Source organism: Bos taurus, chromosome 10 (genome assembly GCF_002263795.3).
Source record: "Bos taurus isolate L1 Dominette 01449 registration number 42190680 breed Hereford chromosome 10, ARS-UCD2.0, whole genome shotgun sequence".
Lineage (NCBI taxonomy): Eukaryota > Metazoa > Chordata > Mammalia > Artiodactyla > Bovidae > Bos > Bos taurus.
Genome location: NC_037337.1, coordinates 3,071,390 through 3,097,709, shown reverse-complemented (window position 1 = coordinate 3,097,709; position 26,320 = coordinate 3,071,390). Strand labels below are relative to the sequence as shown.

General features: G+C 36.7%; 1 protein-coding gene across 3 annotated transcripts in view; it reads right to left on the bottom strand.

Moving 5' to 3' along the window:
- The window catches only part of KCNN2 (potassium calcium-activated channel subfamily N member 2), a 495,496-nt gene that overhangs the window by 330,921 nt on the left and 138,255 nt on the right, over positions 1-26,320 (bottom strand). For all 3 annotated transcript variants that reach the window (XM_059890244.1, XM_059890246.1, XM_024997305.2), the window contains exon 2: positions 18,474-18,559. The gene's annotated coding sequence lies outside the window, so the exon portion shown is untranslated. The remainder of the gene's footprint in view (positions 1-18,473; positions 18,560-26,320) is intronic.

The following is a 26,320-nucleotide window of genomic DNA, read 5'->3' as shown; positions in this document are numbered from 1 at the left end:
AGCATGCCAGGCTTCCCGGTCCTCAAAATCATGTGCATTGAGTCCATGATGCCATCCAACCATCTCATCCTCTGTCGTCCCCTTCTCCTCCCACCTTCAATCTTTCCCAGCATCAGGCTTTTTTCCAGTGAGTCAGTCTTTGCATCAGGTGGTCAAAGTACTGGAGTTTCAGCTTCAGCATCAGTCCTTCCAATGGAATATTCAAGGTTGATTTCCTTTAGGATTGACTGGCTTGATAGCCTTGCTGTCCGAGGGACTCTCAAGAGTCTTCTCCAGCATCACAATTCGAAAGCATCAATTTTTTGGCGCTCAGCCTTCTTTATGGTCCAACTCTCACATCACAACTGTTTTAACTTCTATTGTGTTTGAGACATTTTTCACTTTTTTAAGTCTGTTACAGCAATTTGGTATATCTATCTAAAATACCTGGCATTCAATGCAAACAAAAAGAAAAAAATCTATGAGGTGTTCTCCATCTGTGAGGATGTACTCTGTGCAGGTTCAAGTTCATTCTCTGGACTCAATCCTCTGTCAAACTCTATGCTTTGCCTTTGTCTCTGGCTTTAAAATAGGGACTTATTTCTCTGTCTTATCTTCCCCAGACTTCCAAATGTTTTCAAAGATCCAGTTGCTTTAATTTTTCTCAGTGGCACCACAATAATAATTTTTTTTTTCCTGTTCAGTTCAGTCCCTCAGTCATGTCCAGCTCTTTGCGACCCCATGACCTGCAGCACGCCAGGCTTCCCTGTCCATCACAAACTCCCAGAGCCCACCCAAACCCATGTCCATTGAGTTGGTGATGCCATCCAACCATCTCATCTTCTGTCGTCTCCTTTTCCTCCTGCCCTCAATCTTTCCCAGCATCAGGGTCTTTTCAAATGAGTCAGCTCTTGGCATCAGGTGGCCAAAGTATTGAAGTTTCAGTTTCAACATCAGTCCATTAAGTAAACTTAGGTTATCTTTGCTTTGTTTAAAAAAAAAAAAATCTGTGTGTGTGTTGTGTGTGTATGTGCACACAGAGAGATTTAACTGTTGCTTCCATTTCTTCAACTACTATGTCAAAGAATCACAAATAGAATAGATTTTTTAAGGGAAAGCCTTTTATAAATTTATAACATTTGAAAGAGTTTCATGGATTTGCATGTGAAACACATGAAAACTGAGGTGGCAACTATACCAGTGAGAGTATAATTGCTAAGTTTGAATACAACTTAAGTTCAGCAGAAAGTTCCTAACCAATAAAAGCTTAACAGGAAATGCAAAAAGTGATGGGAGAAATCTTAGAAGATGGGAGAAGAAAACAAACTAATAGTTCATATTTCCCAGGAATAAAAATTCTAAGAAGAAATCATTATTGAATGAATCATTGTGAAAACAAACACTGAGTGATATAAAATAAAATAGCTTTATCTAAAGTACTGAAAAGGGATCAGTGAATCTTTTTTTGTTTTTTAACTTCTAGGCAATCATGTATTTTTAGAGATTTACCTTTTCTATTATTTAGTGAAACTAGTTAAATATCATTGTAATAATTGAAATAATTAAGGAAATTAAATTAACTTCTCCTTGAGCTACTTTAATTGCTATCTTCAGGAATTTATTCTAATTTTTTTAAATATTAGGGGCCTTAGGCAGTATATCATGAAATATTTATTATGATTAAGCTATAATGACTTATTGTTGCTGTTGTCTTTTACTTTCGAAAGTAAAAAGTCATGATATGTGTTAAGAGAAAATTAAAATGACAGATTTTATATGTGAAAAAAGAAAGCCACAATATAAAGCTTAAATTATATAAGCCCCAAAGTTACTTTTATTCTTGTATATAATTGACAATGTTTTAAAATTTCTGAGTCCCAAATTAAATAATGAAGAAGAGACAGTAGGAAACTCATGAAAATACACTTGTCAAGTAAGTAGCTGAGAAGAAAGCTATTTTACATATCAGAAATGGAGTGACAAAATAAATTACCAAAATTTAAATTTCAGACATTATACTGCTATTTGATCTATGTTTTGTAAAAAGAAGCTATTCCACCTAAAAGGCAGAATAATACACCACCATGATATTATTTTGAAGACTCAGATAGACAGTTAAAGGCTATACATTTTAGGTTGCTTTTTAAATGAATTTGGTTGACATTTTAAAAATTTGAAATACAGTCACTAAATTTAGTCTTGCTGCTGCTGCTGCTAAGTCGCATCAATCGTGTCCGACTCTGTGCGACCCCAGAGACGGCAGCCCACCAGGCTCCCCCTTCCTTGGGATTCTCCAGGCGAGAACACTGGAGTGGGTTGACATTTCCTTCTCCAATGCATGAAAGTGAGAAGTGAAAGTGAAGTTGCTCAGTCCTGTCCGACTCTTAGCGACCCCATGGACTGTAGCCTACCAGGCTCCTCCATCCATGGGATTTTCCAGGCAAGAGTACTGGAGTGGGGTTGTACTCCATATGCTAATAAAGTTTATATAAATAGATTATGTTTGTTTCACCTAAGAGATTCAAAAGTAATTAATAAGTTCTTCAATTTACCTGGACTTACATTGAGAGGAGTCTCTATGTTTAATAATTTTTTAATGAAGTAGAATTTGATCTCAGATTCATTAAACAAACATCTCAAGACTGGGATTCTCTTGTTCCAGTATAGTGTATACCTGAGATTTAAACCTCTTAATCACTTAAATGAAAATGTATTTCCTTGTTTTTTATCCTTCCCCAAATTACAAACATCTATCAATGAAAACTCTAAGGTTTGGGACTTTTTTTTATCATAATCACTGTCATAAGTGTCTGTCACAGAGCAAGCACTTGGTGTTTACTGAGGAAATGAATGAATCACCAAATACCTGTCTGCTATGTTCCAAGAATTATGCTTTATATATGGCTGCTTGCAAACCTCACACATACATGTTTTGTTGTACATGTAAAAGGTTTCACTGTAACCTTGCAAGTTAGGAATTATAATCCTCATTTACAAAAAGGAAAGAGGTAGGTGGAGGTTAATTCAAAATGAATATACAAATGGCCAAAAAACACATGAAATTACTTTTAATATAAATTTATTTATTTTAATTGGAGGTTAATTAATTTACAATATTGTACTGGTTTTGCCATACATCAACATGAAGCCACCACGGGTGTACACGTCATCCCAGTGCACCAGCCCCAAGCAACCAGTATCATGCATTGAACCTGGACTGATGATGCGTTTCATATATGATATTATACATGTTTCAATGCCATTCTCCCGAATCATCCCACCCTTTCCCTCTCCCACAGAGCCCAAAAGACTGTTCTATACATCTGTGTCTCTTTTGCTGTCTCGCATACAGGGTTATCATTACCATCTTTCTAAATTCCATATATATGTGTTAGAATACTGTATTGGTGTTTTTCCTTCTGGCTTACTTCACTCTGTATAATAGGCTCCAGTTTCATCCACCTCATTAGAACTGATTCAAATGTATTCTTTTTAATGGCTGAGTAATACTCCATTGTGTATATGTACCACTGCTTTCTTATCCATTCATCTGCTGATGGGCATCTAGGTTGCTTCCATGTCCTGGCTATTATAAACAGTGCTGCAATGAACATTGGGGTACACGTGTCTCTTTCCCTTCTGGTTTCCTCAGTGTGTATGCCCAGCAGTGGGATTGCTGGATCATAAGGCAGTTCTATTTCCAGTTTTTTAAGGAATCTCCACACTGTTCTCCATAGTGGCTGTACTAGTTTGCATTCCCACCAACAGTGTAAGAGGGTTCCCTTTTCTCCACACCCTCTCCAGCATTTATTGCTTGTAGACTTTTGGATTACAGCCATTCTGACTGGTGTGAAATGGTACCTCATAGTGGTTTTGATTTGCATTTCTCTGATAATGAGTGATGTTGAGCATCTTTTCATGTGTTTGTTAGCCATCTGTATGCCTTCTTTGGAGAAATGTCTATTTAGTTCTTTGGCCCATTTTTTGATTGGGTCGTTTATTTTTCTGGAATTGAGCTGCAGGAATTGCTTGTATATTTTTGAGATTAGTTGTTTGTCAGTTGCTTCATTTGCTATTATTTTCTCCCATTCTGAAGGCTGTCTTTTCACCTTGCCAATAGTTTCCTTTGTTGTGCAGAAGGTTTTAAGTTTAATCATGTCCCATTTTTTTATTTTTGCTTTTACTTCCAATATTCTGGGAAGTGGGTCATAGAGGATCCTGCTGTGATGTATGTCAGGAGTTTTTTGTCTATGTTCTCCTCTAGGAGTTTTATAGTTTCTGGTCTTACGTTTAGATCTTTAGTCCATTTTGAGTTTATTTTTGTGTGTGGTGTTAGACAGTGTTCTAGTTTCATTCTTTTACAAGTGGTTGACCAGTTTTCCCAGCACCACTTGTTAAAGAGATTGTCTTTTCTCCACTGTATATTCTTGCCTCCTTTGTCAAAGATGAGGTGTCCATAGGTGTGTGGATTTATCTCTGGGCTTTCTATTTTGTTCCATTGATCTATATTTCTGTCTTTGTGCCAGTATCATACTGTCTTGATGACTGTGGCTTTGTAGTAGAGCCTGAAGTCAGGCAGGTTGATTCCTCCAGTTCCATTCTTCTTTCTCAAGATTGCTTTGGCTATTCGAGGTTGCTGTATTTCCATACAAATTGTGAAATTATTTGTTCTAGCTCTGTGAAGAATACCTTTGGTAGCTTGATAGGCATTGCATTGAATCTATAAATTGCTTTGGGTAGTATACTCATTTTCACTATATTGATTCTTCTGATCCATGAACATGGTATATTTCTCCATTAAAGCCCTCTTTGATTTCTTTCACCAGTGTTTTATAGTTTTCTATATATAGGTCTTTAGTTTCTTTCAGATCAGATCAGATCAGTCGCTCAGTCGTGTCCGACTCTGCGACCCCATGATCGCAGCACACCAGGCCTCCCTGTCCATCACCAACTCCCGGAGTTCACTCAAACTCATGTCCATCGAGTCAGTGATGCCATCCAGCCATCTCATCCTCTGTCGTCTCCTTCTCCTCCTGCCCCCAATCCCTCCCAGCATCAGAGTCTTTCCAACGAGTCAACACTTCGCATGAGGTGGCCAAAGTACTGGAGTTTCAGCTTCAGCATCATTCCTTCCAAAGAAATCCCAGGGCTGATCTCCTTCAGAATGGACTGGTTGGATCCCCTTGCAGTCCAAGGGACTCTCAAGAGTCTTCTCCAACACCACAGTTCAAAAGCATCCATTCTTGGGCACTCAGCCTTCTTCACAGTCCAACTCTCACTCACATCCATACATGACCACAGGAAAAACCATAGCCTTGACTAGACGGACCTTTGTTGGCCAAGTAATGTCTCTGCTTTTGAATATGCTATCTAGGTTGGTCATAACTTTCCTTCCAAGGAGTAAGCGTCTTTTTTTTCATGGCTGCAGTCACCATCTGTAGTGATTTTTGGAGACCAGAAAAATAAAGTCTGACACTGTTTCCACTGTTTCCCCATCTATTTCCCATGAAGTGGTGGGACCAGATGCCATGATCTTCGTTTTCTGAATGTTGAGCTTTAAGCCAACTTTTTCACTCTCCACTTTCACTTTCATCAGGAGGCTTTTGAGCTCCTCTTCACTTTCTGCCATAAGGGTGGTTTCATCTGCGTGTCTGAGGTTATTGATATTTCTCCCGGCAATCTTGATTCCAGTTTGTGTTTCTTCCAGTCCAGCATTTCTCATGATGTACTCTGCATATTAGTTAAATAAACAGGGTGACAATATACAGCCTTGACGAACTCCTATTCCTATTTGGAACCAGTCTGTTGTTCCATGTCTTAGTTTCTTTAGATAGATATATTCCTAAGTATTTTATTCTTTTCATTGCAATGGTGAATGGAATTGTTTCCTTAATTTCTCTTTCTATTTTCTCATTATGAGTATATAGGAAGGCAAGGGATTTCTGTGTGTTGATTTTATATCCTGCAACTTTACTATATTCATTGATTAGTTCTAGTAATTTTCTGGTGGAGTCTTTAGGGTTTTCTATGTAGAGGATCATGTCATCTGCAAACAGTGAGAGTTTTACTTTTTCTTTTCCAATTTGGATTCCTTTTATTTCTTTTTCTGCTCTGATTGCTGCAGTCAAAACTTTCAAAACTATGTTGAATAGTAATGGTGAAAGTGGGCACCCTTGTCTTGTTCCTGACTTTAGGGGAAATGCTTTCAACTTTTCACCATTGAGGATAATGTTTGCTGTGTGCTTGTCATATATAGCTTTTATTATGTTGAGGTAAATTTATGAGGTAAATTTCATAAGTGGATGTTGGATTTTGTCAAAGGCTTTCTCTGCATCTCTTGAGATAATATGGCTTTTATTTTCAATTTGTTAATGGTGTATTACATTGATTGATTTGTGAATATTGAAGAATCCTTGCATCCCTGGGATAAAGCCCACTTGGTCATGGTGTATGATCTTTTTAATGTGTTGTTGGATTCTGATTGCTAGAATTTTGTTAAGGATTTTTGCATCTATGTTCATCAGTGATATTGACCTGTAGTTTTCTTTTTTTTGTGGCATCTTTGTCAGGTTTTTGTATTATGGTTATGGTGGCCTCATAGAAAGAGTTTGGAAGTTTATCTTCCTCTGCAATTTTTCTGGAAGAGTTTGAGTAGGATAAGTGTTAGCTCTTCTCTAAATTTTTGGTAGAATTCAGTTGTGAAGCCGTCTGGACCTGGGCTTTTGTTTGCTGGAAGATTTTTGATTACAGTTTCAATTTCCGTGCTGTGATGGGTGTGTTAAGATTTTTTATTTCTTCCTGGTTCAGTTTTGGAAAGTTATACTTTTCTAAGAATTTGTCCATTTCTTCCACGTTGTCCATTTTATTGGCATGTAATTGCTGATAGTAGTCTCTTATGATCCTTTGTATTTCTGTGTTGTCTGTTGTGATCTCTCCATTTTCATTTCTAATTTTATTGATTTGATTTTTCTCCCTTTGTTTCTTGATAAGCTTGGCTAATGGTTTGTCAATTTTATTTATCCTTTTAAAGAACCAGCTTTTGGCTTTGTTGATTTTTGCTATGGTCTCTTTTGTTTCTTTTGCATTTATTTCTGTCCTAATTTTTAAGATTTCTTTCCTTCTACTAACCCTAGGGTTCTTCATTTCTTCCTTTTCTAGTTTCTCTAGGTGTAGAGTTAAGTTATTTATTTGACTTTTTTCTTGTTTCTTGAGGTATGCCTGTATTGCTATGAACTTTCCCCTTAGCACTACTTTTACAGTGTCCCACAGGCTTTGGGTTGTTGTGTTTTCATATTCATTCATTTCTATGCTTATTTTGATTTCTTTTTTTATTTCTTCTGTGATTTGTTGGTTATTCAGCAGCGTGTTGTTCCGCCTCCATATGTTGGAATTTTTAGTAGTTTTTCTCCTGTAATTGAGATCTAATCTTACTGCATTGTGGTCAGAAAAGATGCTTGGAATGATTTCAATTTTTTTGAATTTACCAAGGGTAGATTTCTGGCCCAGGATGTGATCTATCCTGGAGAAGATTCTGTGTGTGCTTGAGAAAAAGGTGAAATTCATTGTTTTGGGGTGAAATGTCTTATAGATACCAATTAGGTCTAACTGGTCTATTGTATCATTTAAAGTTTGTGTTTCCTTGTTAATTTTTGTTTAGTTGATCTATCCATAGATGTGAGTGGGGTATTTAAGTGGGGTATTATTGTGTTATTGTTAATTTCCCCTTTCATACTTGTTAGCATTTGTCTTACATATTGTGCGGCTCCTATGTTGGGTGCATATATATTTATAATTGTTATATCTTCTTCTTGGATTGATCCTTTGATCATTATGTAGTGTCCTTCTTTGTCTCTTTTCACAGCCTTTGTTTTAAAGTCTATTTTATCTGATATGAGTATGCTCAATATTGCTCATTATTAGAGAAATACAAATCAAAACTACAATGAGGTACACCTTACAACAGTCAGAATGGCCATCATCAAGAATCTACAAACAATAAATGCTGGAGAGGATATAGAGAAAAGGGAACTCTCTTGCACTGTTGATGGGAATGTAAATTGACACAGCCATTATGGAGAACAATATGATGATTCCTTAAGAAACTAGGACTACCATATTATCCAGCAATCCCACTACTTGGCATATTCCCTGAGAAAATTATAATTCAAAAATACACATGTACCCCAACGTTCATTGCAGCACTATTTACAATTGCCAGGGTATGGAAATAATCTAAATGTCCACTGACAGATGAATGGATAAAGAAGCAGTGGTACATATTACAATGGAATATTATTAAGCCATAAAGAAGGAACAAATTGGGTCATTTGTAGTGATGTAGATGAACCTAAAGCCTATCATATAGAGTAAAATAGTTATAAAATGAAAACAAATATTTTATATTAACCATGTATAGGGGATCTAGATAAATGGTACTGATGAATGTATTTGCAGAGCATGAATAGAGATGTCTCTATGTCTATAGAGAAGAGACTTCTGGACACAGTGGGGTAAGGACAAGGTGGGAAGAATTGAGAGCACAGCATTGGCACATACACACTACCATGCATAAAATAGATAGCTAGTGGGAACCTGCTGTATGAGACAGGGAGTCAACTTGGGGTTCTGTGATGAGGTAAAGGGCTAGATGAGGGTGAGGAGTGGGCGGGAGGCTCAAGAGGAAGGGGATATATGTATACGGATTGCTGATACACATTGTTGTACAGTAGAAAAACTAACACAACATTGTAAATCAGTTCTCCTCCAATTAAAAAAGAATAAAAAGAGTATCATGCAACTTAGAATGAAAGAACTCTTTATTTTTGGTTTCAAATTTGAACATTCTTCTACTAAGCGTATCAGAATATTAAGGTACATATGATAATACTGTCATTAAAATAAGAATTCTGTCAAGTTCAAGGTACAATGATCAGAGTGCTGGAGAACAGAAAGATAAATGGACATGGCCTCTGTTCTCAGCAGTCTCTGATCCACTGAGAAGACAGCTGTGTAAACAACAAAGGATGCTGTTATGATCAAAGCAAGATGCACTGAGTGTGGACTGTAGTACAGGCTACTGAAGAGGCAGGAGCAAAGACAAGGTCACTTCCAAGGGAAGGAACTCAAAGGATCCTTCATGAATCAAGAAGCAGTGGAACTAGGTCTTGAAGAGCAAGTATAATTTGACAGGTAACAATATTTTCAGTAGAGGGAATAGCAAGAACAAAAGTGAGGAAGTAGCAAGACACTGTGGGTTTATCCCTCACACTTGCATTCATTCATCAGTAACTTCTTGACTGCTATAAACACTGGGCATACAGCCAAGTTAGACAATGTCCCTGTCTAAAAGGGCTTATATTCTCGAGGTAAACAGAGTAAAATATCAGATAAACAAATAAGTGAATGAAACTTTTCAGAGTAATAAGAATTTTGAGTGAATTTAAAGTGTTTTGGACTGAGTGGTCAGTAAAAGTTTAAAGTCAAAGAAATTTAATAGCATCTACTAAAATTAGATTCTCACATTTGACCTTGCAGTCTTTGCCTACACAAGAATAGTTGGTGAAGAATATTTATTATTAACAACAGCAACAAGAGCAAAACAGGCATGATCTTAAGAAGTACCAACCACTATGAAACATTATACAGCTATTTTTTTAAATTTTATTTTATTTTTAAACTTTACATAATTGTATTAGTTTTGCCAAATATCAAAATGAATCCATCACAGGTATACATGTGCTCCCCATCCTGAACCCTCCTCCCTCCTCCCTCCCCATACCATCCCTCTGGGTCGTCCCAGTGCACTAGCCCCAAGCATCCAGTATCGTGCATTGAACCTGGACTGGCATCTCGTTTCATACATGATATTTTACATGTTTCAATGCCATTCTCCCAAATCTTCCCACCCTCTCCCTCTCCCACAGAGTCCATAAGACTGTTCCACACATCAGCGTCACTTTTGCTGTCTCGTACACAGGGTTATTGTTAGCATCTTTCTAAATTCCATATATATGCGTTAGTATACTGTATTGGTGTTTTTCCTTCTGGCTTACTTCACTCTGTATAATAGGGTCCAGTTTCATCCACCTCATTAGAACTGATTCAAATGTATTCTTTTTAATGGCTGAGTAATACTCCATTGTGTATATGTACCATAGCTTTCTAAAGAACAAATTAGAGCTCTCTTTTATAGGTCTCAAGGGATAACCATGATACACTGCTTGAATAAAGACTAAGCTTAAAAATATGATCAGATTGAGGAAAAAGTCATTTGATTATATCAAGTGTTGTGAAGATACAGGAAAAAGTACTTTTAAGTACTGTTGACACAGTATAAATTGGCAAATTTTACTACAGAGAATTTGACAGTGTTGCTGTAGTTCATTGGGTCACAAAGATTTACATACCACTTAGCTACTGTACAATCAACATTAAGAATGCTAATATAATTTGACCAAACATTTTTTTAAATGAAACACTCTAAAACATTCTTCTATACTCTGAGTTTTAAGAACATTTAACCTATGGTTTCCATTATGTTAAAACAGGATTCATTTTGATATTGGCAAAGCTAATACAATTATCTAAAGTTTAAAAATAAAATAAAATTTAAAAAAAAAAGAAAAAAAATTTAATGCATTACTCTATTTACCTACTGAACAGAGCAGGAAAGATTTTTTCTTCCTCCTGTCTGGTAATCCCCACTCAACTTTCCCCCAGCTCCTGACCAACTGACTCTTCTGTTAAAATCTTTGGGAATTTTAGTGCCAGGCTATTATTTTTTCAATGAAGCATAATTATGTAAACTTTGCTACAAGCTTTCCTGGTTCATTTGTTCCGCAGTCTATGTCCTCTTTCAATTCATTTTTCTTTTGCTAGAGCACAAGCTTAAATGCTGACTTTACAGAGGATCTACAGATTAGTATGTTTCTGAGTCTTTGCATCCTTGTAAATGTCTTATTTTATACTCACACTTAAATGTTAATGTGGCTGGCTATAAGATTTTATTTTCAAAATTAATTTCCCTCAGAATGTGAAATTTTGCCCCACTTGGTATTTCTCATCACATATAATGCAAATCTAATTCACAATTTTTTCTTTGTAGACACTTGGACTCTTTTTTTTTTTTCTTTAATCTTGGTGTTCTCAAAATTTACCATTTTACATTTAGACTCCTTCATTCATTTGATAAATCTTTTTTGAGTATCTATTATGTGCCAAACACTTGTTCAGTCTTCTAGGGATGTGACTGTGAACACAATAGGCAAATTATGTGTCTTTCATTATTTAATCCACTGTAGCTTGGTGGGCCCTTTTAAATTAGTATAGTAGTATACACTGAAAATGCTTTATAAATAATTTGGTTGTTTCTTTCATTCCACCTCTCTTATTTTTTAAATTTTATTTTCTTTGGCCACATGGCATGTGGGATCTTAGTTCCCTGACCAGGAAACGAACTCATGCCCTCTGCACTGGAAGCACCTAATCTTAACCACTGGACCATCAAGGAAGTCCCTGCATTCTCTTTTTTATATGCTTGAAATGTTTGGAAGACAAAAATATTATGCATTCTGAACCCATTTTCCACATAACAACTTTCTGTCATTTTTAATCTGTTTTTCCTCCATGGAGAAAAACCTTGACTTAACTTGTTCTTTAGCTGTGTCTATTCTGCCTTTAAACCAACTAATCTTTAAATTTCTACCAAGGAATTTATATTGGCATAGATATTATTGTTGATTCATGTTGCTGTGTTATGTCTTTTTTTATTGAAGTATAATTGATTTACAATGTTATATTAGTTTCAGGTGTATAAAAAAGTGATTCTTTATGATATATATGTCATATATATGATATACATGTTCTTTTTCAGATTATATTCTATCATAGGTTACTGTAAGATATTATTCCCTGTGGTACACAGCAGGTCCTCATTGTTTATCTATTTTCTATATAGTAGGGTGTATGTGTTAATCCCAAACTCCTAATTTATTCCTCCTTCCCTTTTCCCCTATCATAGCCATAATTTTGTTTTCTAAGTCTGTAAATCTGTTTTGTAAATGAGTTCATTTATATCACATTTTTTTGATTCCACATAAAAGTGATATCATATGATATTTGTTTTTCTCGGTCTGACTTAAAATAATTAGTATTATAATCTCTAGATCCATCCATGTTGCTATATATGAATTATTTCATTCTTTTTGTGGCTGAGTAATAGCCAATGTGTGTGTGTATATACTACATCTTCTTTATTCATTCAGCTGCTGATGGGCACTTAGGTTGCTTTCATGTCTTGGCTACTGTAAATGGTCTTGCTATGAACATTGGGCAAAACTACTAAAACTGATAAATGAATTCAGTAAGGTAGCAGGATATAAACTTACCATACAGAAATCTGCTGCATTTCTTTACTGTAATAAAATGCAACAGATTTCAATGAAATATCAGAAAGAGAATGCAAAAAAAAAAACTTATAAAATCACATCAAAAAATAAAATATCTAGAAAATAACCTGACCAAAGAGGTGAAAGACTTACATACTAGGAACTATTAAACATTGATAAATAATTTTGAAGATGATTCAAAGAAATGGAATGCTATCTCATGCTCTTGGACTAGAAGAATTAATATGGTTAAAATGGCCATACTACCAAAGCAATACACAGATTTAATGTAATCATTATCAAAATACCCATGACATTTATCATAGAACTAGAACAAATTATCCTAAAATGTATATGAAACCACAAAAGACCCAGAATTGGTAAAGCACCCAGCTGGAAGCATAACCATTCCAGACTTCAGACAACACTACAAAGATACAGTAATTAAAACAGCATAGTATTGACACAAAAGCAGACATATAAATCAATGGAACAGAACAGATAGCCCAGAAATAAACCCACATATCTACATTCAGTTAATCTACGATAAAGGAGGCAAACCTGTACAACAGAGAAAAGACATTCTCTTCAACAAGTGGTGTTTGGAAAGCTGGACAACTACATGTAAATCAATGAAACTGGAAAACTCCCTCACATCATACATGAAAATAAACTCTAAATGATTTAAATATCTAAATATAAGACATGACATCATAAAATTCCAAGAAGAGAACATAGGCAAAACATTTTTGGACATATCACAGCAAAATCTTCTTAGATCTATCTCCCAAGATAAAAAATAAACAAATGGGACCTAATCAAGTGTAAAAGCTTCACACATCAAAGGAAACCATCAACAAAATGGAAAGATGACCTATGGAACGGGAGAAAATATTTGCAAAAGATGCAACTGACAAGGGGTCAATATCCAAAATAAACAAACAGCTCACACAACTCAATATCAAAAAAACAAACAACTCAATCAAAAATGGGAACATCTGAATAAACATGTCTACAAAGAAGATATACAGATGGCAAACAGGCACATGAGAAGATACTCAACACTGCTCATTATCAGAGAAGTGTAAATCGAAACCACCATGAGGTATCACCCAACAGTGCTCAGAATGGTTATCATCCAAAAGTCTATAAATGATAAACGCTGGAGAGGGGTGTAGAGAAAAGGGAACCCTCCTACGTTGTTGGTGGGAATGTAAATTAGTACAGCCACTATGGAGAACAGTAATGACGGTTCCTTAAACTGAGGGGTAAAAAAAAAATAAAAATAGAGTTACCATATGATCTTATAATCCCAGCCCTGGGTATATTTCTTCAGAATAGAAGAAAATTCTACTTTATGTAATGATACATGCACCTCAACGTTAACTCGTTCTTTAGCTGTGTCTATTCAGCCTTGAAGATAACTAATGAGACCTTAAGATTTCTACCAAAATACTTACATTGGTATAAATACTGTTGCTGATTCATGTTGTTCTGTATGAATTAAATTCATCTGCTTCCTTTTTCCCCCATATGCATTATCCTGAATTACATTTTTATAAAACAATTAAGATTATTTTAAAATTATCAATGATTTATAATTACCAAGGCATTTGTTTTTCTTCTGATAACAGCCTTTAAAAAAATAGATATCATCTCTTCAATAACAATTATAGTTCCTTTATTATTTTTCTTAGTCTACTCAAATAACTAAATTTTCAGGAGTAGTCATCTTCTTTGTGACTTTGGTGACTTCCTTTCATAGTGACAGACCTTCTCATGCAATTCTTTATTGTCTATTCATCTTTGTATTTCAGAGTCACTGTTTGATCTGTTCCTTTCTTGTATAGTTTCCTCAGGTGTTTGTAGGAAAAGAACAGGGCATGTTTTGTAGGGGACTTTGTAGCTATTCTTCTACTCTCTGACCCAATGCTCCTTCCAGGGGTCATTAACCATATGAGGGACTTCCTCTGTGGCCCATAGCCTACACCAATCCCTTTATGTTGACAGCAAACTGATACTGTCCCTGCTAGCCCCTTTACAGATAAAGGGGTGGGGAGGCTGATTGGTTTTCCTCCTCAGAAAGAAATTACCCTATTATTCATCCAAATATTCAGAAGCCTGATCTGCTTCTCATATTCATTGACTTTTAGGTTCCAGCTCCCTGGGAACCACTCCCACGTCTGCAGTGACATTCTCCAGCTTTCTTTTGGGATGTGCCTTTCCATCAGAATTCTTTTTTCCCCCTCTTTCTTTCTGTCATGAATTATTATTATTTTATAACATAATTAAGATTTTTAAAAACATCTCTTCAGCTATTTTAAGAAATTTCAGAAAGCACAAGCATATGTTGAGCCAACCATCTTTATCCAACTAATTTCTTTTCAGACTCCACTTAATTAATTGAGCAAGAAAAATATTTTCTGGAAAAAAAATGATTACTTTTACCTAAAATACAAAGGTCAAAAGTATTATTTTTTATGAAATAATCATATAGATGATAAGAAAGACAGGTCAGTTTTATTTTATTTTGTTTTCTCCTATGCTCATTATTAAACTGTTACCTCTTAGCTTCAGGTCCACTCTTTTTTTTTTTTTAATAATTAACAATACTATATTGTATATTTTAAAGTTATTAAGAGAACAGATCCTAAAAGTTCTCATCACAAGAAAAAAATTGTAAGCATATGGTGATGGATGTTAACCAGACTTACTGTGGCAGGTCCACTCTTGTATTCTTCACTTTTTGTGCTTCTGGGAGGAGCAGGGAGGTGGTGCAAACCATTTCTCTTTGGCTAGTGGGATCAGTGTTAGGTTCTGACAATAGGGGGCACTAGAGAAAGAGTAGACAGGATAAAAGAAGGATAAAGGATGAACACTGTCCTTCTAGGTTATTTCCTGTTACTGTTTTGATTCCTTTTACTCTCATTCAGTTCAGTTCAGTTCAGTCGCTCAGTCGTGTCCGACTCTTTGCGACCCCATGAATCACAGCACGCCAGGCCTCCCTGTCCATCACCAACTCCCGGAGTTCACTCAGACTCACGTCCATCCAGTCGGTGATGCCATCCAGCCATCTCATCCTCTGTCGTCCCCTTCTTCTCCTGCCCCCAATCCCTCCCAGCATCAGAGTCTTTTCCAATGAGTCAACTCTTCGCATGAGGTGGCCAAAGTACTGGAGTTTCAGCTTTAGCATCATTCCTTCCAAAGAAATCCCAGGGCTGATCTCCTTCAGAATGGACTGGTTGGATCTCCTTGCAGTCCAAGGGACTCTCAAGAGTCTTCTCCAACACCACAGTTCAAAAGCATCAATGCTTTGGTGCTCAGCTTTCTTCACAGTCCAACTCTCACATCCGTACATGACCACAGGAAAAACCATAGCCTTGACTAGACGGACCTTTGTTGGCAAGGTAATGTCTCTGCTTTTGAATATGCCATCTAGGTTGGTCATAACTTTTCTTCCAAGGAGTAAGCGTCTTTTCATTTCATGGCTGCAGTCACCATCTGCAGTGATTTTGGAGCCCAGAAAAATAAAGTCTGACACTGTTTCTACTGTTTCCCCATCTATTTCCCATGAAGTGATGGGACAGATGCCATGATCTCTGTTCTCTGAATGTTGAGCTTTAAGCCAACTTTTTCACTCTCCTCTTTCACTTTCCTCAAGAAGCTTTTTATTTCCTCTTCACTTTCTGCCATAAGGGTGGTGTCATCTGCATATCTGAGGTTATTGATATTTCTCCCAGCAATCTTGATTCCAGCTTGTGCTTTTTCCAGCCCAGCGTTTCTCATGATGTACTCTGTATAGAAGTTATTACCATCCAACAAAGAGGCACCCTTGGCTGATTATTCCAGTAGTATAGCTGATTCCAGTAGCATTGGCAGGACCCACCCCACTGTGGTTTCTCGCTGGCCCCAGATGCAGCCAGCTGGTACCCCCTCCATAAAGGTCGCGCTCCCACACTTGTGCAGCATCTCCGTGCCTTTCCCAAGGCTCTAACACAGCTCGGCCCCACCCTCTCAGAAGTCTGAGCCTAAGCTCTGTGTCCCTCAGCCAAAATTCTAATTTTTGATAATTCTAAGCTGTTCCCTTAACTTTCTCAGCTCTAGGGACAGTCTGTGAAATCTTAGTGTTCCTTTTGCCAGATGTCCAATTCCTGGATGACCATGTTTTATATTAAATTCTCCTCTTAAAATTACTTCAATCACCTAAATAGACTCGGAATAATATACTTCCCTACTTACCATGGCTGTTTTCAAATGCTCAGTGAGCCTTCTGTCTTACTGTTAAAATAACCACTGATTTCATTACATGTGAAAAATACTGTATATTATGTACTTAATTGAAACACTGTAAAACATAGTTAAAGGAAAATGGACATGGTCCCCTCTCTCTCATAATTTCAAAGAAATGAGTTTGAAAAAGTAAACAAAAGCATTTCCATAAAATTTTTCTCTAAAGTTTTTCTGAAGCCCCAAAGCATCAAACTCTTTACTATATGTCTTTGGAAATCTTTTCATCACAGTAAATAAGAGTTATTTTTCTATCCTAAACTAGGAAAATGTTAATGTCAAATGGATGCTATCAATTGAAGTATAATTGTTTTTATATTTCTTTAACTCTTGATCTAATTATATATTTTCTTTTAAATAGGTAGCAAAAAGAGAGCAAAAACTGATTAGATATTTAACAGGTGTATGTTCAAAGGATATGAACTTGGGCAAACTCTACGAGATGGCGAGGGACAGGGAAGCCTGGCAGGTTGCAGTCTATGGGGTCGTAAAAAGTCAGACACAGCATAGCGACTGAACAACAACAGGTTTCTGTTTTATTTCTGTGAAAAATCAATGGATACTAACTAGCTATTAGTAGTCTGAAAGATGGTAGGTGTGAAAACAGAAAAGACTTCAATTTGGATGAGGCCTGGCTTATAACCTGATGCCAGATCAGCAGCTCAGTTTTAGCCGGCAGCCACATCACAAGTTTTAAGATTCAAAAACCCCAGATGATGAAACAATACAACATTTACAAGACCTAGACTTTTCCATAGCTGGCTCACCAATAAATACCAAATATTACAGATTTGGGGACTAGACCAACCTGTCTCATGAAAAGTCTGGCTTTTAACAATATGTCACACATTCTCGGCAAACATGAGTATATGGACAAAAGCCCTTTCTAAGGTAATCATAAAATTAAGTAAGGGACCTTGGCTGTTAGTGCTGGTACCTTAAATATACCCAACTACTGATTGGCAAGCTGGGTATGGAGCAAAAGTGTAAGGAAATGACCATCACTCTGCCAAGATAATGATCTCACCACCAGGTTGGAGCTGCCAGGCCATTTCAGAGATTTCCCTAAAGAAATACTAGGGCAGCACACAGCCTGGACAGAAAGTGCTTCTGGAATGATGGTGAGGACCTTATCTGCCTTTTTTTATGGAAAAATAACTGGGCGATGTATCCTGAAAGAATACTTTAAGAATTTATCTTTAAAATACCTACCTCCTTTCCAATCAAGAACCAGATTTTCATTGTTGCTCAGATAAAAGTCAAGATTTTTTTAAACCTAAGATTTATTTAAGACCTAAAAGAGAACTCTCAGAAAACTGTCTCCCCCAAAATTATTCTTTGCCAAAAGTTCTTGAAAATGTAGACTTTGTAACATGTTTTAATTATAGCTTCATTTTTATCACTGTCTTCTGAGAAAAACAAACCAAGGACATGAACCTCTGATCACTAATCTTAGCATGGGCTGGAAAAGAGAATATATTATTCACTCAATAAATAAATTGATCACCTTTTACATGAGAGGCACTTATCTAAGCACTAGGTGAGCCTACCCAAGGCTTATAAAGACAAATACTTTCTGGCTTTCATTCTCTTATATTATTTAAATAGCAACTGTTTTCCTTTTCTTAGTGTAGTGGTAGTTAGCTAGCAGGAGAAATAGACACATAATGGTCTATAAACACCAAGTCACTATACTGAAAATAGTTGAAACACAGGCAGAGAGGAGGGTATAACTGAAGTAAACTCAGCTAAGTTTAACATTTCTTTTTCTCAATAAAATCACTGTGTTACATTAGAACTAAATATACATGTTTTACTCACTGTCGTTGCTTATATCCCACTCCATTCCTTAGATTCACTTATTCTTTTGCTGGAGTCCATCCTTTTGTAGTTCTCTCAGCAAGAATCTGTAAGAGATAAATTCTATTAGACGTTGTCCAACACTATTTATGGGCTTCCATGGTGGCTCAGATGGTAAAGAGTCAGCCTTTATATGTAGGATACCCGGGTTCAACTGCTGGGTCAGGAAGATCCCCTGGAGGAGAAAATGGCAACCCACTCCAGTATTCTTGCCAGGGAAATCTTACGGGCAGAGGAGCCTGGCAGGCTAAAGGCCACGGGGTCACAAAGAGTCAGACACAACTGAGCAACTAACACTAAAACTATTTCATCCTTACTTCTGAATGACAATTTTAGTGCTATACCATGCCTCAGGATGTGAATCCTTTTCCCTCAGCATTTAAAGAGTTTTATTCCACTGACTTCAAGCACATATTATCATACACATAAGGGAAAAAAAAAAAAAAACTACCACACAATCGCACTCATCTCACATGCCAGCAAAGTAATGCTCAAAATCCTCCTAGTCAGACTTCAACAGTAAGTGAACTGTAAAATTCCAGATGTTCAAGCTGGGTTTAGAAAAGGCAGAGGAACAAGAGGTCAAATTGGCAATATCTGTTGGGTCATAGAAAAAGCAAGAAAGTTCCAGAAAAACATCTACTTCTGCTTTATTGACTATACCAAAGACTTTGACTGTGTGGATCACAACAAACTGTGGAAAAATCTGAAAGAGATGGGAATACCAGACCACCTGACCTGCTCCTGAGAAATCTGTATGCAGGTCAAGAAGCAACAGTTAGATTTGGACATGGAACAACAGACTGGTTCTAAATTGGGAAAGGAGTTCGTCAAGGCTGCATATTGTCACCCTGCTTATTTAACATATGCAGAATACATCACACAAAATGCAGGGCTGGATAAAGCACAAGCTGGAATCAAGGCTGCCGAGAGAAATATCAATAACCTCAGATATGCAGATGACACCACGCTTATGGTAGAAAACGAAGAAGAACTAAAGAGCCTCTTGATGAAAGTCAAAGAGGAGAGTGAAAAAGTTGGCTTAAAGCTCAACATTCAGAAAACTAAGATCATGGCATCTGGTCCCATCACTTCATGGCAAATAGATGGGGAAACAATGGAAACAGTGACAGAATTATTTTGGGGAGCTGCAGAATCACTGCAGTTGGTGACTGCAGCCATGAAGTTAAAAGACACTTACTCCTTGGAAGAAAAGCTATGACCAATCTAGACAGCATATTAAAAAGCAGAGACATTACTTTGCCAACAAAGGTCCATCTGACAGTCAAGGCTATGGTTTTTCCAGTAGTCACGTATGGATGTGAGAGTTGAACTATAAAGAAAGCTGAGTGCTGAAGAATTGATGCTTTTAAACTGTGGTGTTGGAGAACAGGGTCTTTGAACAGGGTGTTCTTGCCCTTTTCAAAGGAATATGGGTAGGGGAGCAACTAGAGGCAAAACCTAGGCCATGGGCTCCTCATCCAATCATGAAATTAATGGACAGTATGGACAGAAGGAACTGTTTTCTATTTCATCCAAAAGTGTCATACAGGGTGGCGGTGTTGCTATACTGTATTTAGGACTGACTGAACTTTTATTTCTAATATTTACCACTTAGGTCACTATCTAAGGATCTAAGTCTTTCTTTGACTCAGAAGACACTGTCTCATTTCTTAAAATCTAGGCTTTTTCTCATTGCCACGTTTCTTATTTTTGGAACATATATTAGGTATATGCTAGATTTCTCAATCTATTTTATGATTTAGGTCTTTAATTTCATTTTAATTTTTTTCTCAAACTTTCAGAGTTTTGCTCTGGTCTTCAACTGATTATCTCTTTGATTATGCTCATCTATTAATTAAAACATGACAGTAATTTTCAATTCCAGAATCTCTCATTTGTTCTGTTTTGCTTTCCCTATTCTTGGTCACATCTGTCTGTAATTCATAATTACCTTTTCTTATTTTATAATATAACTTATTCCTCTATCAGGCCTCCCAGTTGGCACAAGTGGTAAAGAACCTGTCTGCCAACACATGAGATATAAGAGATACAAGTTCAATCCCCGAGTCTGGAAGATCTCCTGGAGAAGGGCATGGCCACCCACTCCAGTATCCTTGCCTGGAGAATCCCATGGAAAGGGACTGCACAGAGTCAGGCACGACTGAAGAGACTTAGCATGCAAGCACATATGAATTCCTGTATCCCTTTTAAGATTTCAAAGATACTTGTTTTTTTTTTAATCTGTTTTGGAAGATGGCCTTAATATATGTATTTCACTGAATGACAGTTCACCTGCTGACTGAGTTTATCAGCCACCTTTCATGAAGTTTTGTTTTCCTCTTCTTGGGTAAGACTCCTCTCTCCTTTTGCTCATTGTCATAGTGATGGAGCATCTAAGTACTACATCCGAATACTAGAGCGGGTAGCCTTTCCCTTCTCCAGGGGATCCTCCCATCCCAGGGGTTGAACCCAGGTCTCCCGCATTGCAGGTGGAATCTTTACCAACTGAGCCACCAGGGAAGCTCCATATACTTCAAGTATATGTTTAAAATATTTTGTCCAATATTGTTAGATTGAATAAGGTGGATAATACATCACTCAACAACACCATTTTAATCAGAATACAGATTTCTAATCTATTATTTGTTAGACCAGGAGGTACTCAAAAATATTTTATCTATTTGCAAAGTTAGCATTCAGAACTTTTTCTGAAAGACCAATGTTTCTAATTACACAGTTCAGAGATTGGCAAGCTGTGGCCTAATCCAAACTGCCACTTCATTTTTAAGGATCACCAGCTGGCAATTGTTTTCACATTTTTGAGGAATTGTCAAAAAAAAAAAAAAGGTATGTACACTAAAGACCATACTTTACCCTTTACAAAAAATGTTTGCTGACCCTGAAACAGTCTATAGTTGATGCAAACCCAATGATTTTGTTCCCTGATTGTTTTTTTAAAAGACACAATTTAGAATTTTAGGTTCACAGGAAAATTGAGTGGAAGGTACAGATACTTTCCATAGACTCCCCACTGCAACACATGCATAGTCTCTCTCAATATCAATATACTCACGGGAGTGGTGGACAAATGTATAGTGATACACATGCATCATCACAGGATTATGCAGAGTAGTTTCACTGCCCTAAAAATCACTGATCTTTTTACTGTCTCCATAGTTTTGCCTTTTCCAGAATGTCATATAGCTGGAATCCTACATTATGCAGCCTTTTCAGACTTATTTATTTCACTTAGTAATATACCTTTAGGGTTCCTCCATTTCTTTTCATGGCTTGATAGTTCATTTATTTGCAGCACTGAATAATATTCTATTGTAAGAACCACAATGTATTTATCCATTCATTTTGGAAGGACCTCTAGGTTGCTTCAAAGTTTCAGCAATTGTAAAACTGCTTTGAACACCTGTGTGCAGGATTTTGTGTGGATGTGTTTTCAACTCCTTTGGTAAATACCAAGGAGTGTAATTGCTGAATCACATGGCAAGAGTATATTTAGTTTTCTGTAAGAAACCAACAAACTGTCTTCCAAAGTTGCTGCACTGTTTTGCATTCCCACCAGCAGTGCATGAGAATTCTGGGTGCTCTATGTCCTCTTCAGATTTAGGTGTCCAGCTTTAGGTTCTGGATTTTGACCATTTAACAGATGTGAAATGTATTTCATTGTTTTAATATGCATTTCTCTGATGACATATGATGTTGAATATTTTTTTCACATGCTTAGTTGACATCTGTTCCTTCTTTGGTAAGGTATCTATTAAAGTCTTTGGCCTTTTAAAAAATCAGATTGTTGGATCTTATTGCTCAATTTTAATATACTTTGTATGTTACGGGTGGCTTCCCAGGTGGAACAATGGTAAAAAAATCCACCTGCCAATGAAGGAGATCCAAGAGATGTGTGTTTGAAACCTGGGTTGGGAAGACCCCCTTGAAGTAGGAAATGGAAGCCCACTCCAGTATTATTGCCAGGAAAATTCCATGGACAGAGGAGCCTGGCAGCTACAGTCGAGGGGGTCACAGAGCATCAGAAATGACTGAGTGACTGAGCTGAGATATTTTGGATAATATTTGCTTATCAGACATGTCTTTTTCAGATATTTTCTCCTCGTTTGTGGCTTATCTTTTCATTCTCTTCATAGGTCTTTCACAGAGCAGGAAAAAAATTTAATTTCAATGACATCCAACTTATTAATTCTTTATGAATTGTCCTTTGGTATTATATCTAAAACTTAAAGTCATCTAGATTTTCATATGTTATCTCTAGGATATTTATAGTTTTGCATTTTACATTTAGGTCTATGATCCATTTTGAATTAATTTTGTGAGGGATGTAAGGACATGTCTAGATTTATTTTTTGCCTGTGGATGTCCAGTTGTTCTAGGACCTTTTGTTGAAAGACTGTCGTTTCTCCATTATATTACCTTTGCTCTTTTGTAAAAGATCAGTTGACTGAATTTACAGTGGGGGCTATTTCTGGGCTGTCTATTATGTTCAGTTGATCTATTTGTCAATTCTTTCACCAATATCACACTTTCTCAATCACTGTAGCTTATAGGAAATTCTTGAAGCCAGATAATGTCAGTCCTCCAACTTTGATCTTTTCCTTCAATATTGTGTTGATTATTCTGGGTCTTTTACCTTTCTGTATAAGCTTTAGAGTCAGTTTGTCAATATCCACAAAATAACTTGCTGTGATTTTTATTAGAATTGCATTGAATCCAAAAATCAAGTTAGGAAGAACTGACATCTTCACAATACTGAGTTTTCCCATCAATAAGCATTGATTCTTTCTAAATTTATTCTTTGATTTCTTTCATCAGAGTTTTTTAGTTTTCCTCATACAGATATTGCACATATTTTATTGTATTATTTCTAATTATATACATATAATATAATGTATTATATTATAATATAATAAAGTATAAAATATAATAATTTCTAAATACTTATTTCTAAGTATTTAATATTGGGGGGAGCTAAGGTATATGGTATTTAGCTTTTAATTTCAAGTTCTACTTGTTCACTGCAGGTATACAGAAAAGCAATTTACTTTTGTATATCAACCTTGTATTCTACAACCTTGCTCATTAATTTAGGTGTTGTAAGTGGTTCTGGATAGTCTTTATTAAATTGAGGCAGTTTTCCTCTTTTCTGAGTTTAATAAGAAATTTACTATGAGTTGATGTTGGATATTATCTAAGTTCATCCTGCATCTATTGATAACATCTTAATGATTTTAATTAAAAAATCTGGAGTGATGCTAAGGAATTTATCTTTTTCATTAGAACCTCAAGTCATTCTGATTCTTCTTAGATACCCTGTCCTAAGAAGTTAATCGGAGAAGGCAATGGCACCCCACTCCAGTACTCTTGTCTGGAAAATCCCATGGGTGGAGGAGTCTGGTGGGCTGCCATCTATGGGGTCACACAGAGTCGGACACGACTGAAGTGACTTAGCAGCAGTAGCAAGAAGTTAATACATCATATTGGCTTTAGGGACACTTTGAGATCTGCCAAATTAAATCTTCCCAAAATGATTACAACTGAGTCTAATCAGTTGAGCACTGTCACGGATTATAGAGTCATGTGCTAATAGTCAAGCATTCCCTATATATAGGTGCAATCTCTTTTCTCTGACCAAAACTAAGGAAATAAGTTACTGTTTTTCATTTTTTCTCACACTGTTGAAATTTTAAACTATTTTCTTTTCTTGGTGTAGCAATAGTAGGCTGAAGAGAGAAAGGGGAAGTTACTGGCTGAGACAAACGAGTCACTAAATCAAGAATGTTTGAAAACCACAGACAGAAAGGAGAATCCCAGTTGAAGTGAATCCATTAGACCTAACTTAACATTCCTTTCAATAAAATAACTAAGTTCTATATTAAAATTAAAAAGAACCAAAAGCTACATTTGCCCAATTATAGTTTGCATAGCAGCCTAGTTAATAAACATGCTTCCAATTCTACATGATGGAGCCCTGAAGCTTGTTTATTTCTTAGTCTAATTCTAGGCATTAAAAACTCCTGAAAATTTTCAGCCCAAACAAAATTATTTCAGGGCAAATTTGCATCCCTTTTCTAACATAAAGGGGCAAGAAAGCTTCTAAAATTGCTTACAGAGCTAGTTTTCAAATATGTGAAGGCCATGGGTGACTTTTAGTTGGTGATGAGAAAACGTCCTTAACGCCTTTCTCTCCTTGGAGGCAGGGTAGGGCTGGGGGGTGGGGGGCAGGGGGTGTGTGTGTCCCCCAACCCCCAGGAACTAACTGTGCAGAAACACAGGTGGACGTTTTCATAGGCAGAGAGAATGGCTCAAGGAAGGAATGTAAAAGGAGGTCTCGTAACAGTTTCCTGTCTGGGGTTCTAATCTGATTTGTTGATACGAACGTAATGACAGCACCTGACTATTTTTCAAAGTCTGGGGACAGCATGATCCCTTCCCATCTTAGTCTCAGTCCACAATCATGCTGAAAGTGTTTTGTGTTACAGAACGTAAGGAATATGTTTCACAATGAAGAAACTAAAGTAACTCTCCTTTGCTATTCTTTATCTAGCTACCGATTTCTCTTTCACAGCTGAATATAAAGTGTATTTTCCACTTAAAAAATCACACATTAGAAATTTTTTAAAATTTTATTTTATTTTTAAACTTTACAAATTGTATTAGTTTTGCCAAATATCAAAATGAATCCGCCACAGGTATACATGTGTTCCCCATCCTGAACCCTCCTCCCTCCTCCCTCCCCATACCATCCCTCTGGGCCGTCCCAGTGCACTAGCCCCAAGCATCCAGTATCGTGCATCGAACCTGGACTGGCAACTCGTTTCATACATGATATTATACATGTTTCAATGCCGTTCTCCCAAATCTCCCCACCCTCTCCCTCTCCCACAGAGTCCATAGACTGTTCTATACATCAGTGTCTCTTGTGCTGTCTCGTACACAGGGTTATTGTTACCATCTTTCTAAATTCCATATATATGCGTTAGTATACTGTATTGGTGTTTTTCTTTCTGGCTTACTTCACTCTGTATAATAGGCTCCAGTTTCATCCACCTCATTAGAACCGATTCAAATGTATTCTTTTTAATGGCTCCATTGTGTATATGTACCACCGCTTTCTTATCGATTCATCTGCTGATGGACATCTAGGTTGCTTCCATGTTCTGGCTATTATAAACAGTGCTGCAATGAACATTGGGGTACACGTGTCTCTTTCCCTTCTGGTTTCCTCAGTGTGTATGCCCAGCAGTGGGATTGCTGGATCATAAGGCAGTTCTATTTCCAGTTTTTTAAGGAATCTCCACACCGTTCTCCATAGTGGCTGTACTAGTTTGCATTCCCACCAACAGTGTAAGAGGGTTCCCTTTTCTCCACACCCTCTCCAGCATTTATTATTTGTAGACTTTTGGATCGCAGCCATTCTGACTGGTGTGAAATGGTACCTCATAGTGGTTTTGATTTGCATTTCTCTGATAATGAGTGATGTTGAGCATCTTTTCATGTGTTTGTTAGCCATCTGTATGTCTTCTTTGGAGAAATGTCTATTTAGTTCTTTGGCCCATTTTTTGATTGGGTCATTTATTTTTCTGGAGTTGAGCTGTAGGAGTTGCTTGTATATTTTTGAGATTAGTTGTTTGTCAGTTGCTTCATTTGCTATTATTTTCTCCCATTCTGAAGGCTGCCTTTTCACCTTGCTAATAGTTTCCTTTGCTGTGCAGAAGCTTTTAAGTTTAATCATGTTCCATTTGTTTATTTTTGCTTTTATTTCCAATATTCTGGGAAGTGGG